This window comes from Aedes aegypti, chromosome 2, assembly GCF_002204515.2.
Source record: "Aedes aegypti strain LVP_AGWG chromosome 2, AaegL5.0 Primary Assembly, whole genome shotgun sequence".
NCBI classification, from domain to species: Eukaryota; Metazoa; Arthropoda; class Insecta; order Diptera; family Culicidae; genus Aedes; species Aedes aegypti.
Window position 1 is genome coordinate 7,696,883 of NC_035108.1, and position 15,534 is coordinate 7,712,416.

Genomic DNA, 15,534 nt, shown 5'->3' on the forward strand with positions numbered 1-15,534 from the left:
CAGTGACTTCAAATGCATCAGATAGGCATAAATTATCTGATATTTGAGAAAATTTAAATTTCTTCGCAAAGTCTAACTGTTAGCTGTTGGGTTTGCCGATGAAATTGTTTATTTTAACTTGTTTAGTATTGTTTTTACGCAAAAGTATGGAACAACATTTTGATTCAAATGCCGAACACTGTGTTTATTCTGTCTCATATTCCGAACACCTTGACTCATATTCCGAACAGCACGAATAAATCACATTCAAATGAATAATTTCTCAAACAAATTTATCTGAGCTAGTTTTACTGGTCTCGGTCTAGAGGATCATCACTACTCCAGAGGTATAGCATAGATTAGAAGAGTTTAAATTGGATTGCAATTGACTGCCATTTCCTTGCAGTTTGATGACATATTTCAGCGAAACATTTCAATCAAATCGCCATACAAAAACGGAGTGTTCGGAATATGAGTCTGTTCGGAATATGAGACAAAACGGTACAACGATTTGAGCGTGTACGGGTCTCTAAACTCTTTGCTCAATTTGCACATAAACCCTAATTGGCGACGTGCTTTGTCGATGATCTCTTCATGGTGATTCCTGAATGAAAGAGTGGAATCCAGACACACGCCAAGGTCTCGAATAATTTGAGTTCTGTTTAACAACTCTCCGTCGATAGTGTAGTCAAACGACACATGACTCATTTTTCGATGGAAGCTAACAACGAAGCACTTGGAAATACTAAGCTGCATCCTGTTGACACGACACCACGATACGAACTTGTTAAGGAGAGTTTGGAGCTTATGACAGTCTTCTTTACCATTTATCAGAACGTAAAGCTTCAAATCATCTGCATATACCAGGCAGAAGCCGTCTCCAATATGTATAATAGCGTCGTTCATAAACAGCGAGAACAAAAGCGGGCCCAAGTTGCTTCCTTGAGGAACACCAGAACTGCTCACAAACCATCGTGAAATAGAAGATCCTATTTTTACAGCCAGCTTCCTATCGTAGAGGTACGAACGAAGCCATTCAACAAAACTAGGCGAACATCCAAGCTTGCCCAACTTTGCAAGCAATATGTTGTGATCAACCTTGTCAAACGCTGCTTTCAGATCCGTGTAAATTGCATCTACCTGCCGGCCTTGTTCGATATTCCGTAGACAAAACGAGACGAATTCACTCAAATTTGTTGATACACTTCTTCCTGGATAAAATCCATGCTGGCTCGTAGAGATATAATGTTTCGTCTGGCAATACATGTAATCCGACACAATAATCTCAAATAACTTTGAGCACGCGCAAAGCGACGTAATACCACGATAACACCGTACATCATTTTTACTGTCCTTTTTATGCACCGGAAACATAAACGATGCTTTCCAGCGTGTAGGGAAGGTACAGACTCTCAGTGAAAGATTGAAAAGATGAACTAGAGGCTCCAGTAATTCTTGACTGCATTTTTTCAGGATACACGAGGCAATTCCGTCAGGTCCAGGAAGATATGATAATTTCAACTTCTTCGTCGCTTTCTGCATTGCTTCAATTGAGACTTCGAATGTAGCTACTTCTACACATCCAGCAGGAGTCAATTCCATGGCAGCATCAGTGCTTCCAGAGTTCGAATCAAACATGGAACTAAAAAAAGAAGCGAACAATTCGCATTTGTCCAACGAAGTATTGGCACGTTTTTGATCCAGATACATTGAAGACGGCAAACCAGTTTCTTTGCGTTTGGATTTTACGAAGTTCCAAAAACATTTCGGATTGTGTTTTAAATTCTGTTCTGTGGAGGCAGTGTGTTCTTTGTACAATCTGCAATTCAAACTGCGGTATTGGCGACTCGCCAACTGAAATGCCAACTTGTTTGCTGCAGTGCGATTTTTGCGATACAATCTTTTTGCTGTGCTGCAACGCCTTTTCCAACGACGCAGCTCAGTGTTCGACCAAGCTGGCTTTTTCGGAGAACGTCGACGTGGAACGAAAATAGCAAAAGCGTTCTGAAGGATAGTCGTGAATCTTTCAACAGCTTCATTTATAGTCGGACATTCTATGACAACCGCCCAGTCCACTAGCGTCAAGTGTTGGCTCAACCCAATGAAGTCGGTTTTTCGGAAATTCAACGAATTGATGTCAAACTCGTCCTCGAAGGTATTTTGCGAGGGTTCGCAGTTTTCGATGGTACAAGAAAAAGGCTTGTGGCAAATGTCAATTGGAACCAGAGGATCGTCGACTTCCTCAATAGTCAAACCGTTCAACAATTCTTCACTAACGAATAACAAATCCAACGTGTTTCCGTAGCAGTTTTTTATGTAGTTCAATTGCCACATATTGTTTGAGCTCATTCCGTCTAGCAATGCCGCATTGGACTGCGTCAGAGAAGATGAAGTGACGTCCACTGAACATGTGTGATTTACGTTTCTTATCCATCGAAGACCTGGTCGATTGTAATCACCAAATACAGCAACTGCATCATGTTTAGGGATAACAGATTCCATGCTTGTAATATGGCGATTCGTCAATTGCACATCCGACGCTTTATCCGGAGGAATATATGCTGCTCCAATAGCAAGACTACTTCTCTTCATTCTCAGGGACACCCACACATGCTCAAGTCCCTCGTCGTTAATCGGGATCAAATTGGACGGGATTGTGCGCTTCACTGCGATAAGAGTACCGCCGGAACGTTTCTTGGTGCTTGTTAGCGGTGTACGATCACCACGATAAACGACGTAATCATTACCAAACAGCATGCATGATGGAATCACTTCATCCAACCAGGTTTCAGTCAAAACGACCACATCGTAGAGCGAAGCAGTAACAGAAGTGTGGAAGTCCGTGATTTTTGTCCGTAGTCCTCTGACGTTTTGATAATAAATCGAGACCCCAGTGCCTTGTTCGTCGTCGTTGCAGATTTGAAGCATCGGTTCAGTAGTCATATCGTGGTCAACATCGTCACTACAGAACCGGACTGGTTCAGTCGGAAATTGGCTAGAAGCAATGGACGAATCAAGAATCGTTGATTGCATGACGGTATTGAACTTGCCTTCGAGATCGGGTTGGAAGTCCCTTACACCACGCCCACACGCAGGGCCGGGACCACTGCTGAACGCTGGCAGGAAAAACTCGACTGCGGTGGGGGGCTTCGGAACTTCCATAGAGCTAACATCGTTGCGTCCCAGTGGTGAAGTTTGAATTGTTGAACGAGATGAAGCTGATGCAGATAGGCTGGAATCGATGAACGGATCAGAAGTCATCGAGATCATTGAAAAATCGTACTTGCCTGCAATATCGATTTTTCTATCAATATACTTAAACATTCATGTATTTTATTTCCGAATTCATCTATTGAGACATCTAAAGTTTAAGATAAAACGAAGCCTCCCCGTGCACGAAAAAAAAAGCTGAACAAGATCATAACTTGTTGCTCTAAAGTGAATAACTGACTTAAACTAGTTTGTTGGAGATAAAAGATAAGGGATCAAAAATAATACAAAAAACTAGAATGAAAAAGTATTGAACACTATCTTATTACAATTTTATAGAGTCTAAATAATTTCTGGAAAGCTTAGTAATTGGCAAACAAATCAATATTAACATGTAATCTGACATATGACGATGAAGATGACCAGGATTAAACCCTCGACCTTTAGATTGATAAACGGAGATGCTAATCATTAGGCTATATTTTACAACTGACTGTTGAGGGAAAAATAAATATTAAGTTTTCTGTTTTTTTGTTCTATTTCTAGCTCTTAGAGATTGTACCAGCGTCTCACTGTTCGGTCGCGCCATTTTGTAGATGAATGTGTTTTGTTTGAAAGAACTAATTTTGATCTTTTATGTATGTATTTATGTATGTATGTACTTGTATGTATCGTACATATTTTCAGATGTCGAGTTTAAGCTGAGAGATTTACCCAATTTTCAAACATCTGTCGAATATCAGATTGAGATATGAAATCAAAATTTATTCGTTTCAATATATGATTTTGATATTCCCGTCACATCGAATTTTCAAGAGCATATATCTAAAGAACCGAATCACCACCAGTTGTGTTGTGTTAACTATTATCTGATTCTCCAGATTTGTGCGTTTGAAAATTCGAATTTTAGAATAAAATGGAAGTAATGCCTAGTTAACATCCTGGAAATTCTCTAAGAAGTCCTCCAGTAGTTCCTTCAGATTAGCATAAGCATGAGCATAGATGACCGTACATTTTGTAGTTGCTACTCTGTGATTGACCAGAACAATCGAAGTTGCACAAAGATTTAATGAATCGGGGAAGAGTTGAATGTTGCATCACCTAGCGGATAAATTCTTAACTACTGCCAAATAGCCCTTGATCTGTCGAACAACTTTGCCGAAGACACCAACCTCAACAGGATCTTGAGATATAGAAGATTGAAGAAATTTTGGTACTAACGCCACCTAGCGGGTAAATTCTCAGTTTTGCTATTACCAGATAGCCCTTAGTCTACTGAACAACTTTCCCGAAGACATCAACCTTCTAGCTCATCAGGATCTTGAGATATAGAAGATAGAAGAAAATTTGCCACTAGCGCCACCCAGCGGATAAATTTTGAATAAGATTTCTTGCTGCTGGATTACCCTTTATCTGCTGAACAATTTTGCCTAAGACACCAACCTACTAGCTCATCTGGGTCTTGAGATATCCGTTGAATGGATGATGTGGTCAATTTTGGTACCCCAAGACAATCCGGTATTACTCCGAAATCACTTAGACCATATTCCCAAGTTTCCTGGACCATAAACTAGAAGAGTTTTTTTGGGAAGTTCTGAAAATTTCAACAAAATTCATCAAGAAACAAAAAAGTTATGCACATTGACGCTTTGTGTGTTTTTTGCATGTGAAAAGTATGTTGGCTGGATGAAGGTTAAAAGTACCTACAGATTTATTCAGGAATGTCTCCAAGGAGTTTTCTATGAATTCCTCCATATAATCAGCCTTACGGAAACTCTTGAGATTGGGAAGACTTTCTGGAGTAATCCCAAAACATGGGGAAACATCCTTGCACTAAACAAATAAAAAATCACGTTTAAACTTTGTTTTGCGGAGTTCTTTAAATTTATCTGAATACCCTGGCTCCATCCCGTACTAACTTTGAAACTTATAAAGTAAATACATTGTACATAATACAAAACATGAATTTCGGCTCCGTAAAGCGTTAAACGCGATTGAGCCTCAAATAAACGAACTAGTTAAAAAAAAAATATCTGAGAATTTTTCTCGGTCTTACCGATACCAAAATCACTTTTTCCCGAGCATGTCCCCCCAATTACTCTTCAAGAACTTCCATAACATTTCCTCCAGTTCCTAGTTTAAAATATCAAATTTTCTGAAATGTCCTGAACTTACTTTGTTGCTTTGAATATCTTATGGATCTTCTTATCTCTGTCGTTACTTCCCAACTGGGACAAAGCCTGCTTTTCAGCTTAGTGTTCTTACGAGCACTTCGTCAATTATTGAATGAGAGCTTTATTTGCAAACTGACAAAGAAATTCTTAGTAGAGTGGAAGTATCCATAAAACTCTAAATTGAAGAGCAGATTCTGCTATAATTGGGATGCAATTCCAGAATAAAAAGATTTTAATGAATCTTCGAGCTGTTTAGTAGATGAAAAAAACGAATTTAGTACCATACCATTTAATTACACTAGAGTTTGTGTACTTTGACAGATACGCGTATTTCGACCTCAACTGTAAGGCCGTCTTCAGTGTCGTGTACTAGACTCGACTTAGTCTAGAAGTCGAGTTTGGTATTTGGTAGATAAGGTTTTAGTGCATTCTAGAAAATATTCTTAGCTGATTTAAACAAAATTCTTAGTAGATTCGTAGCGGTTGGCGGAATTCTTAATAAATTTGCCAAAAATTGCAATAGATCTCCCGAGGATTTTGACATTGTGTTTGGCTTAGCTTTACCTGATCTATTGAAATTTTTGGCAAATTTATTAAAAATTTCGTTTGATGATTTCAAGAGTTACCGGTGATACTGATTCTTGATGAAGTATGATGTATTACTAGTTTGAATATTCCTTAACACTTCACTCGTCGCGCTGTTGTCTTTTGTACAACACTGGTGAAAAAACCTCGCTTTTAGTTCACAACAGCAGCGTGGTGGTTCTGACGGTAGTAAACCGCGCGACGACTGAAAGGTTAATCTATGACAGAGTTGTTATGACCCAGACAACCAGAATGTACATAAATTGATATCACCTTTTGCGTTATACGATGCTTATATTTGCAAAGTTTCACGTATAAAATGTCGCGAAAAGGCCTTATACGTACAAAAGTGGAGGCGATATACGTGCATATTTTATATGATGAATGTTGGCATGCAATGCGAGTGTATAGAATTTATTACGAATTAATCTGTCTTTTAATGCAACTTAATTTATGATAACAAAGTTTATTTGACAGCTGCTACGGATTGATTCGATTTACTTTGTACTTGTATACGGAACGAAACTAAATGTACTGATGGAATCAAACGATTTTATTCATCGAGTTGTGTTGGTGTGCTGATTTTGGCACAAGTAAGTGACTTTTCACGTATATTCTCATGCGACTTCTGGTTGTCTGGGGAGGCCCCTAACAAGATTTTGTATGGATTTCTGCTAATGTACAGTGAGTTCTTCCAATCACGATCGACAAATTGGGTAGGTCTTTAATAGATAAACAAAAAGCGAGGTCATTTGGGTATTCTTAGGCAGATTTTGGTTGAGTTCTTGACGAGCTTCTTGGCCAAATGTTTGATAATTTTTCATAGGAGAACCGAAAAATGTTTTTTGACGAGATATTCTTTCTGTTAAAAAGATCGTTCCTTAGATCCAACATGAGTTTTACCAGAAGAATTTGTTTAGAAGCAAGCCATGGGCCATGTCTAACACATAATTCAGAAAGTATTTTTAGATGATAACGGGTTGGCTATTGAATTTCTCTGTTTTGTGAAAAATTTCTTAATTTAGAAAAACAGAGCAAAAATTTGTTTATATAATTCCTAGATATTTTTTAAACGAATAGTTTGTATATTTATGTGCAAAACTCTATCGAAATTGCATCCATTTTAACCTTAAAGTATTTTATAAACTTGACCAAAAATTAGAAATTAAATTATTTATATTTAAATTAAGTTCTCCAAATAGATTCATTTTGTATAAAAAACAACAACGAAAATATCAAATCGAAGAATCGCTTTGTCATCCGTTTTTAATTGTTTGGTCATCCGGGAAAAATCCGGGAATTGGAAAACTGATTTTGAATGGACATTCTGATCATTAGTATTAATTTATTTATTTATTTCATTTTTTAACTTCAAATTTTGAAAGAGGAAAAACCCCCTTAGAGTGATTTTTTATTAAAATCTTTCTCAAAAAGGCACAAAACCTCTTTATCATTTCTGAATACATTATAAAATTAATAATCTTAATAATAAAAGGCTCAAACGGCATTGATCCATAGCAGGGCCAATTTTTTGTCCTAATCGTTACTCTAAGTGTATCAAGTTGTTGCTTCTACTTATAATAACGGAGGTTTTTTTAGTTTTTACATCGTATCAGACATTTTGGTTTCTTATCTTATTCCAAGAATATGAAATTTATTTTCATATGTGGAAGATCTGCTACTCCACTAATTTGGATTCGCTTTCTTCCTAGTTACTCAAAGATAAGCTGTTGAGATCGAGAAGAACCTGTCTCATGAACAGAAACCGATGCTCAGATGCCTCAGATGCTGATTAAGTCATTGTTTCACTTCGACCTCCTCATTATCTACGACAAATATGTCAATTTCCCGGCCATTTTGCTTGTCGCGGGATGGGGCCTTCCTTAGCCGAGTGGTTAGAGTCCACGGCTACAGAGCAGAGTCATGCTGAAGGTGTCTGGGTTCGATTCCCGGTCGGTCCAGGAACTTTTCATAATGGAAATTTCCTTGACTTCCCTGGGCATAGAGTATAATCGTACCTGCCACACGATATACGAATGCGAAAATCGCAACTTTGGCAAAGAAAGTTCTCAGTTAATAAGCTGTTAATAAGAACACTAAGCTGAGATGCAGGCTCTGTCCCAGTGAGGACGTTAATGCCAAGAAGAAGAAGAAGAAGAAGAAGAAGGGATTCGGGACAAAATTCATGCTTATCTCAGGAAATCCCGGGATCCCGTTATTTCTAAGATTTTTAATAAAACTTGTATTTTCCTTGAAATTTCAACTTTATGACGTTTTTACAATTAAACTTTAAGAGAAAGGTTGTTTTGAAGATAAATAGTTGAAACTAAAATGAACTACATCAAATTTATTCTAATGAAGTTACTAAATAAAAATCAAAGCTTACATTGGCTAATTACGGGTATGTTGGGCAAGTTTAAAATTTTTCTTTCATAAAAGAAATGGTAAACATTTAAGTTATCTTACTAAAACAATTTGATCCACAAGAGAATCGTTTTGAAAATGTTGAAGGTACTGTAGGGAGCGTACTGAAATTTAATAATTGAACATTGGTTTTCTAAGTTTTTTCTCAGTCGTTTTCATAACCTTATAGCTATTGTTGTTAAAAATGCAATAAAACACTATATATTTAACAATTTAGAAATATTAGAATTTTTATGTTATTGGTTCATTTTTCTTCCTTTATGGTGATTTTCTGTTTTATCGAACAAATGTACAAGTGCACATTTGTGACTGAACAAAAATGTCATGGATTTGCGGTAAAATTTACTGGTTTTCAACAAATTTTACATTCATCTCGGAACATCGTTTGGCCAAAAAGCTGTATGATTGATGTAGGTAGTGTAAAATACTCTTACGGTAGAACGTTTAGCATATATGATATGATATGATATAAATAGTGATGAATAAGCCTTCTAAATCCGTTATTTTCAAAGCATTCTTCAAGCAGTCTCAAGAAAACCGTGATGAATTAGTATTGTAATGAAATTATTTTTGGGGCTATTTCGAGATCACCGAGCTGTAAAAGCAATATCTTGAGTAACGAACTTCGAAAATAGTTATACCAACCATGATATGGGAAGACATTCTCTCGCATTAAACCTTAATGGAAAAATGCGGAAAATAATTACTCACAACAAAGTCTCGATGCAAAGAGCAAGCTATTATTCAATTTCAAACTCCATTCCGCGCAACCAGTCCGGTCGATGGAAGATTTATGGTGCTGGCCAGACCCCGTCTATGGTAGTCATCACTTTCCAACTCGGTCGTTACGTGTGATGCTGCCGCCATGCAGTGAAAGGGACTCCCCTATGCTAACCATACCCAGCAAGCAACATTTCTTCGGTTGGTGGAAAATTTGCAAACCTCTCTCTCTCGTAATGAAAATGCTAATTACTGTTTGACTGCTTATGCTAGCTGCAGTGACGTTCACGTCGATAACCCATTAATATTTTTATAGATGGAGACAACATTGGACAGGAAGCTCTGCCAGTGACCAGTTGGTCCAAACAAGCAGAACTGGACTCTGCGTTTCTTAATGAGAAAAAGTTGCATTCCAACCATAAGATTGCAGGCACTTTTCCGAATGCTCTTCGTCGGATTTAGTTGTATGCTTTGGCAGGGGCTTGGTTGAATGGCGGTAATGTAGATATTAATTAGCGCCATTTCACGCCGTCATCGTTGAGCGACTCTCGCACAAAACTGCGCTGATGGCATCAAACGGGAAAAACCAATTTAAATTCCACTGGATTGTATCCAATGGGATCGCACAAATGGCAAAGCGTTGGCGGGGGATTTTTCTGAAGTGAATCACTCACTCACGACGACGGCGACGCACAGTGGCCGCACTTCATGTAAATGTTGGTCAGAAGCACATACTTTATTCAAACCATTCAGAAATTCCAATTCATTATAAATATCAGTTAAAGAATTTGCAAACTTCATTTTCTTTCATTCTGATCAGCTTTGGGCCACTACGCCACGGTTTGGCTGACTGTCCGCTGCCACTGCAGCCTGACCCCCACTGGGCAGATGTTGGGTACTGAGGTGTGCATGGAATGCAGATATCAAGCTACTGCTTGCAGCAGTAATTTGTTTGTATATTCATCGTGCTGCCCTACTTCCGATGGGCGGTTGAGGTAGCAGGCAGAAAAACATACAATTATCGACGACAGCCCGAGACCTCAACATACCATTCCGCCTGACTGCATCGCATCTAACCTTGTCGAATGGATGAATTTAATTAATTACCGCAAGACATTCGATTGATATAGTTTCAAATTTCCAAATCGTGCCTGTGCTTTATTCAGTATTTATAACTAATTATCGAACAAAAGAAAGGGCCTTCGACAGGTCGCCGTAGCTTGAAGTTTTCCAAACACGTATCTATTAACTAGTAAACACACGCGTGCTATACGATAAATAGGTCAAATGGAAACGCCTTTCTACAGGTCGTGTGAGTTTAATGACTCGACAAAATGTAACGATAGGTTCAGAATTCAATGATTGACGATCATCCAAATACTTTGGAACGACTAGCTAAAGTCTATCGATGAACGTCGACCACCACCCCTAATTGCATAACTATCGCATGCAAATGTATTCCGAAGAGGTGCGATGTACAACAACACTTGCTATTGTTCGAGTTTCGATCGTACTTTTGCCAAGAGCGTTCGAAAGTCTATTATCGTACGATTTGCATTGGGAAAGAGGGTCGAACTCGTTTTCTTCGGTCGTCAGAACGGCTATGGTTTCTTAACTTTGATCGGGTTCTTGTTTATAATAAATGTCGTTTGTTCGATCCAAATCAATGACAACTAAAAAATAATGCCCCCAACCATTAACAACACTCTACACATTTCAACAGATTATCGACTACACGATTCAGATGCATTTTTCTCTGTTTCGATGTTTGTTCAATCAGTTGGCCAGTCGAGAGGAAGTAGCCAACACCATGAAGTAGCAAAATGCAGCGTTAAAAATTGTTTATGTTTTTTGCTTTCATGTGTGACTTCTGTTTTTAAATCGAGGCACGTGCGACTGACGAGGTAAAAATAAGCCCACCTGGAATGTGATTTTTGTTCGGCTTTGTTTTCACTGGCAGAACGTACGCAACACATTCGATATGCCGCCCACTTTAAGGGATCCGATTGTGGTGAGGTTAAATCGTATGAGAGTCAAACAGGTATTGAAGTTACAATACAATGTCTAGCGTTTCGTTGAGATGTTTTAAGATAAGTTTTTTTGGATTGAATATTTTCGCCTTTCTTAATGCAAGGCAATACAGAATGTTATATCTGGTCAAATAAAATTAAATAGGGCCTTCCTTAGCCGAGCGGTTAGAGTCCACGGTTACAAAGCAAAGTCATGCTGAAGGTGTCTGGGTTCGATTCCCGGTCGGTCCAGGATCTTTTCGTAATGGAAATTTCCTGAACTTTCCTGGGCATAGAGTATAATCGTACCTGCGACACGATATACGAATGCGAAAATGGCAACTTTGGCAAAGAAAGCTCTCAGTTAATAACTGTGGAAGTGCTCATTGAACACTAAGCTGAGAAGCAGGCTCTTTCCCGTTGGGACGTAAATGTCAAGAAGAGGAAGAACAGTAGATTGTGTCCAAGAGCACTAAACCTTATCGCAAAACATAACTTGCTCAAAGTCTACCAAAGATCTCTTGAATAATTCCGAACAAAAATCTCTTTCGATGCTTCCTAGAACTTTTCAGGATACATTCTATAAAGATTTTCGTTGCAAACTAATTGACAGGACAATAATCTTTGCAGAAACTCATGAGATCTGGATTCGAAAAATGAGCAATAAATGTGTTTAAATTTCTATCCTGAAAACTTACTCCAAAATCCGTCATTACAGAAATGGTTTTGTCTATGAAAAGTATTCTGGAAATCTCCGAATCACTTAGTATCTAACTGCTATGTGACCAATCCAATCATTTCTCTGATATATCATCGGAAACCACTAGAATCTAAAAGAATTATAAAAGAAAATCGCAAATTTCTCTTTAGTAGTTGTTTTGGAATTTGATGGAATCTGTTTAGAATTTTAATGGAAATCTGTCGAGATGCTAGCTAAAAAATCATAGACAAATTCGAGATAAATCATAGATCTTGTCAGAGTTTTTTTTACGCAATTCGTCAAAAAAATAAAGAACCAGTCAAAAGGCCCATTCAATAACAGCTGAGATTCAAGATTCACAGTTCCTGTCTTCTTTTCATTTCTGGCGTTAGTTCTCAATTGTGATAGGTCATGTTTCTCAGCCTAGTGTTCTAGCGGAACTTCACAGTTGTTAAAGTTCAGAGCTTTTTCACCAATAGACCATTTCAACAAGGTGAAGCTTTCCTTAGGTATGCTGAATTTGTCAGGTCTCGAGTCCAGGTAGGTCTAGGTTCTTTTCGCAACGGAAATTGCCTTGACTTGCCAGGGCATTTATCATGGTATAAAGTACATCTGTTATAAAATATACGATTGTGAAAATGACAAAGAAAGTCTTCAGGTTATAACTGTGCAAGTGCTTTTAGAATAGGGGTCATTCAAAAATGACGTCCACCATTTGGGGGAGGGGGGGTGTTCTACGAAAGTTCGACAGTACGTGTATAGGGTATTGAAAAAAGCGTGACAGAGGGGGGAGGGGGGTCTAGAAATTCCGAAAAACGATGGACGTCATATTTGAATCGTCCCATACTTAGCTGAAAAGCAGGCTCTGTTTCAGTTAGGGTTTTGGTAACGGTAGCTCCGGTACTGAAAATACCGGTTCTATCGACTAATTTTTGGTACCGGAATACCGGTATTTTCAGTACTCATAAATCCTACTATAACCTTACATTTTATTTGATAATGCTTCTAACGTACGTTTGTCGAACAAAAACCCAAGCTTTAAAAATACGTTTTCGCTTAAAAAATCTCATAACGTATTGTACACCCTTAGACTAAACTGATTACTTTAAGAATACTATTAGATATCGTTTCTTATAACTTTGAGAATTTGATAAGGAGCGAGTAATAAGCAAGTCGACCAGATACAACAATATACTGACTTTTTTTTACAAATGTTCCGTCAAAATAAAATTTTTACGTAGAAAATAGAAATTCGGCAATTAAGTCGTTGTAATTGTAGAACGCTCAAAGCAATACTTCGCTTGTCGTACTATCAGCATAATACTTTTTTTTTTTCAAAATTGATCATTGTGTAAATGTCTGATTTTTTTGTCCACATTATATTTTTTAATGAAAAATGTCAGAACTATAGTATTATTTGAAAAAAAAAATGACAAAAATTGTATTTTCCTGGTACGACCGGTACTGGCTGATATAGTACCGAAGAACCGGCACTGAACAAAAGTGTTCGGTACAGTAAACCCTAATCCCAGTAGGGGCCTGTGAATTAACCACTACTGCTATTTATTTGGATTTTTAGTACACATATTCAGTTTCCATCGTTCACCTAGCCAAGGATGGATCTACAACCAACTCACGAATACTCGATAAGGTACCCCGACATAAGTTAAAATGGGAGAGGAAAGATGGAATGCACTGTTTCGAACATAGTATCTACAAATGTTAGCAAGTTCTTAACATCTAACATCAGCTTTTCCTTTAGAGTTTTTGTTGATTTTTTTACTAAGGTTACCCCATATTTTTATTTCAGAATGTTTCTTACAAAGCCTTCATAAATTTATCAACAATTCTTAGAGTGGATTATTAAAAAAAATCCAGACAATTATTTTTCAATAGATTCATATTCCTCCAGGAATGACCTAGGTAGTCGCCCTGTTATTCCTTTAGATTTTTTTAGGAGAATAATTTTGTAAGATACTTTTCTATTCCATTGTTCAAACATAACTTAATATATTGATCTAAAAATTCATGAGGAGATTCTGCAATTGATTGCTCCAGAAATATTAAAAAAAATTCAGGGAATACTGCTATCTATTCTTTCAAACATTTCTCCGGTAATTGTTTTCGAGTTTTCTCTTCCGTTCAAGGATTTTTCTACAAATTCCAACAAATATTTGTCCAATAATGTTTCAAGTTATTTTTTTTAAATGAATGCCAGCGATTTTTCCTGGAATCATTCTGATTTTTAAGATAGTTTCTTCTGTGAATACCGCAATTTGTTCGCGAGATCCTAAATACATTTAACTAGAAATCCCAGAAATCCTCAACGAATTTTTCCTTTCCTTATGCAAACGTTTCTTCTTCAGGAACCTTCTCAGACTTTCAGTCAAAAGTTCCTTAAAAGATTAAAAACATGCATCACTCATTAGAGTGGAGCATTTATTCAAAGCTTGCTCAATGATTTTTTATGGTATTATCCAAGAATTTGCTATCCAAAACCGTAAAAAATCTTCCTATTTTTAAATACCTTCAAGAATTCCTGCGGGACTTATGACCCATGAAGGATGCAGAATGTAAAGTATACTTTCTTTTTGAAATAATTTGTTATATTTTGAAGGCATTATATTGTTTGAGCTAGGAAGGAAATTCTTGATTAATTTTCAGAGAATTTTACCATGTGAGGTTAGTTTTGGAAATATACGTAATAATATTCTCCAACCGAATTATTAGAGTAACATCAATAAAAATTGAAATATGTTAAACTCATGTCGGCAAGATTAAAGATTTCTAACGCGATAGGTAATGGCGTTACATTTGAAGAATTTCTGACGAAATTTTATCAGGTAGAGATGGGCGACTCACCTTCGAATCATTCAAAAGAGTCGACTCTCGAAAATGAGTGAACAAATCATGGTTCTTTTCAAACGAGTCACGGTTCACTAGCACCGCAGTTTTTGAAGGTTAGTTAAAAAAATTACCAGGGATAACATTTTCGAGTTGGACATTACATAGTAAAGTATATGAGTTAGTTCAAGTTGTCATATAACAAATGTTTTCATTCGAAAACAATTGAATTTTTTGTTTCTTATGCGATTGGACCAGTTTGCCCATCTCTACTATCCAGTGAAATAAAATGCATTATTATCGGCTCAATTAAACCCAAAATTCATAAAGAAATGGTCGTGAGTTTCGTTGTCAATTTTCTGGCAGAATAGTTTAACGAAATTCTGTAGAAATGCTTCTTCTTCTTCTTCTTCTTGGCATTAACGTCCTCACTGGGACAAAGCCTGCTTCTCAGCGTAGTGTTCTTTATGAGCACTTCCACAGTTATTAACTGAGAGCTTTCTTTGCCAAAGTTGCCATTTTCGCATTCGTATATCGTGTGGCAGGTACGATTATACTCTATGTCCAGGGAAGTCAAGGAAATTTCCTTTACGAACAGATCCTGGACGACCGGGAATTGAACCCAGACACCTTCAGCATGGCTTTGCTTTGTAGCCGCGGACTCTAACCGCTCGGCTAAGGAAGGCCCCATGTAGAAATGCTATGAGACGCTTATTTTAGCTTCAGTGAATTAAATAGCACAGTTATCAGTGACATAATAAAAATACAAAATATTCAACACAATAGAAAATATTTGTATACATAAAATTTTGAAGACATGAATTCAAAAAGTCAGAACATCCAAGCTCAAAAACTTTACTGAAAAATATGTCATCTATCTTGACAATAA

General features: G+C 37.3%; 1 protein-coding gene across 3 annotated transcripts in view; it reads left to right on the forward strand.

The window, feature by feature from the left end:
• LOC5579871 (autophagy-related protein 13 homolog) overlaps positions 1-15,534 on the forward strand; it is a 128,052-nt gene that overhangs the window by 62,166 nt on the left and 50,352 nt on the right. The window lies entirely within an intron of this gene.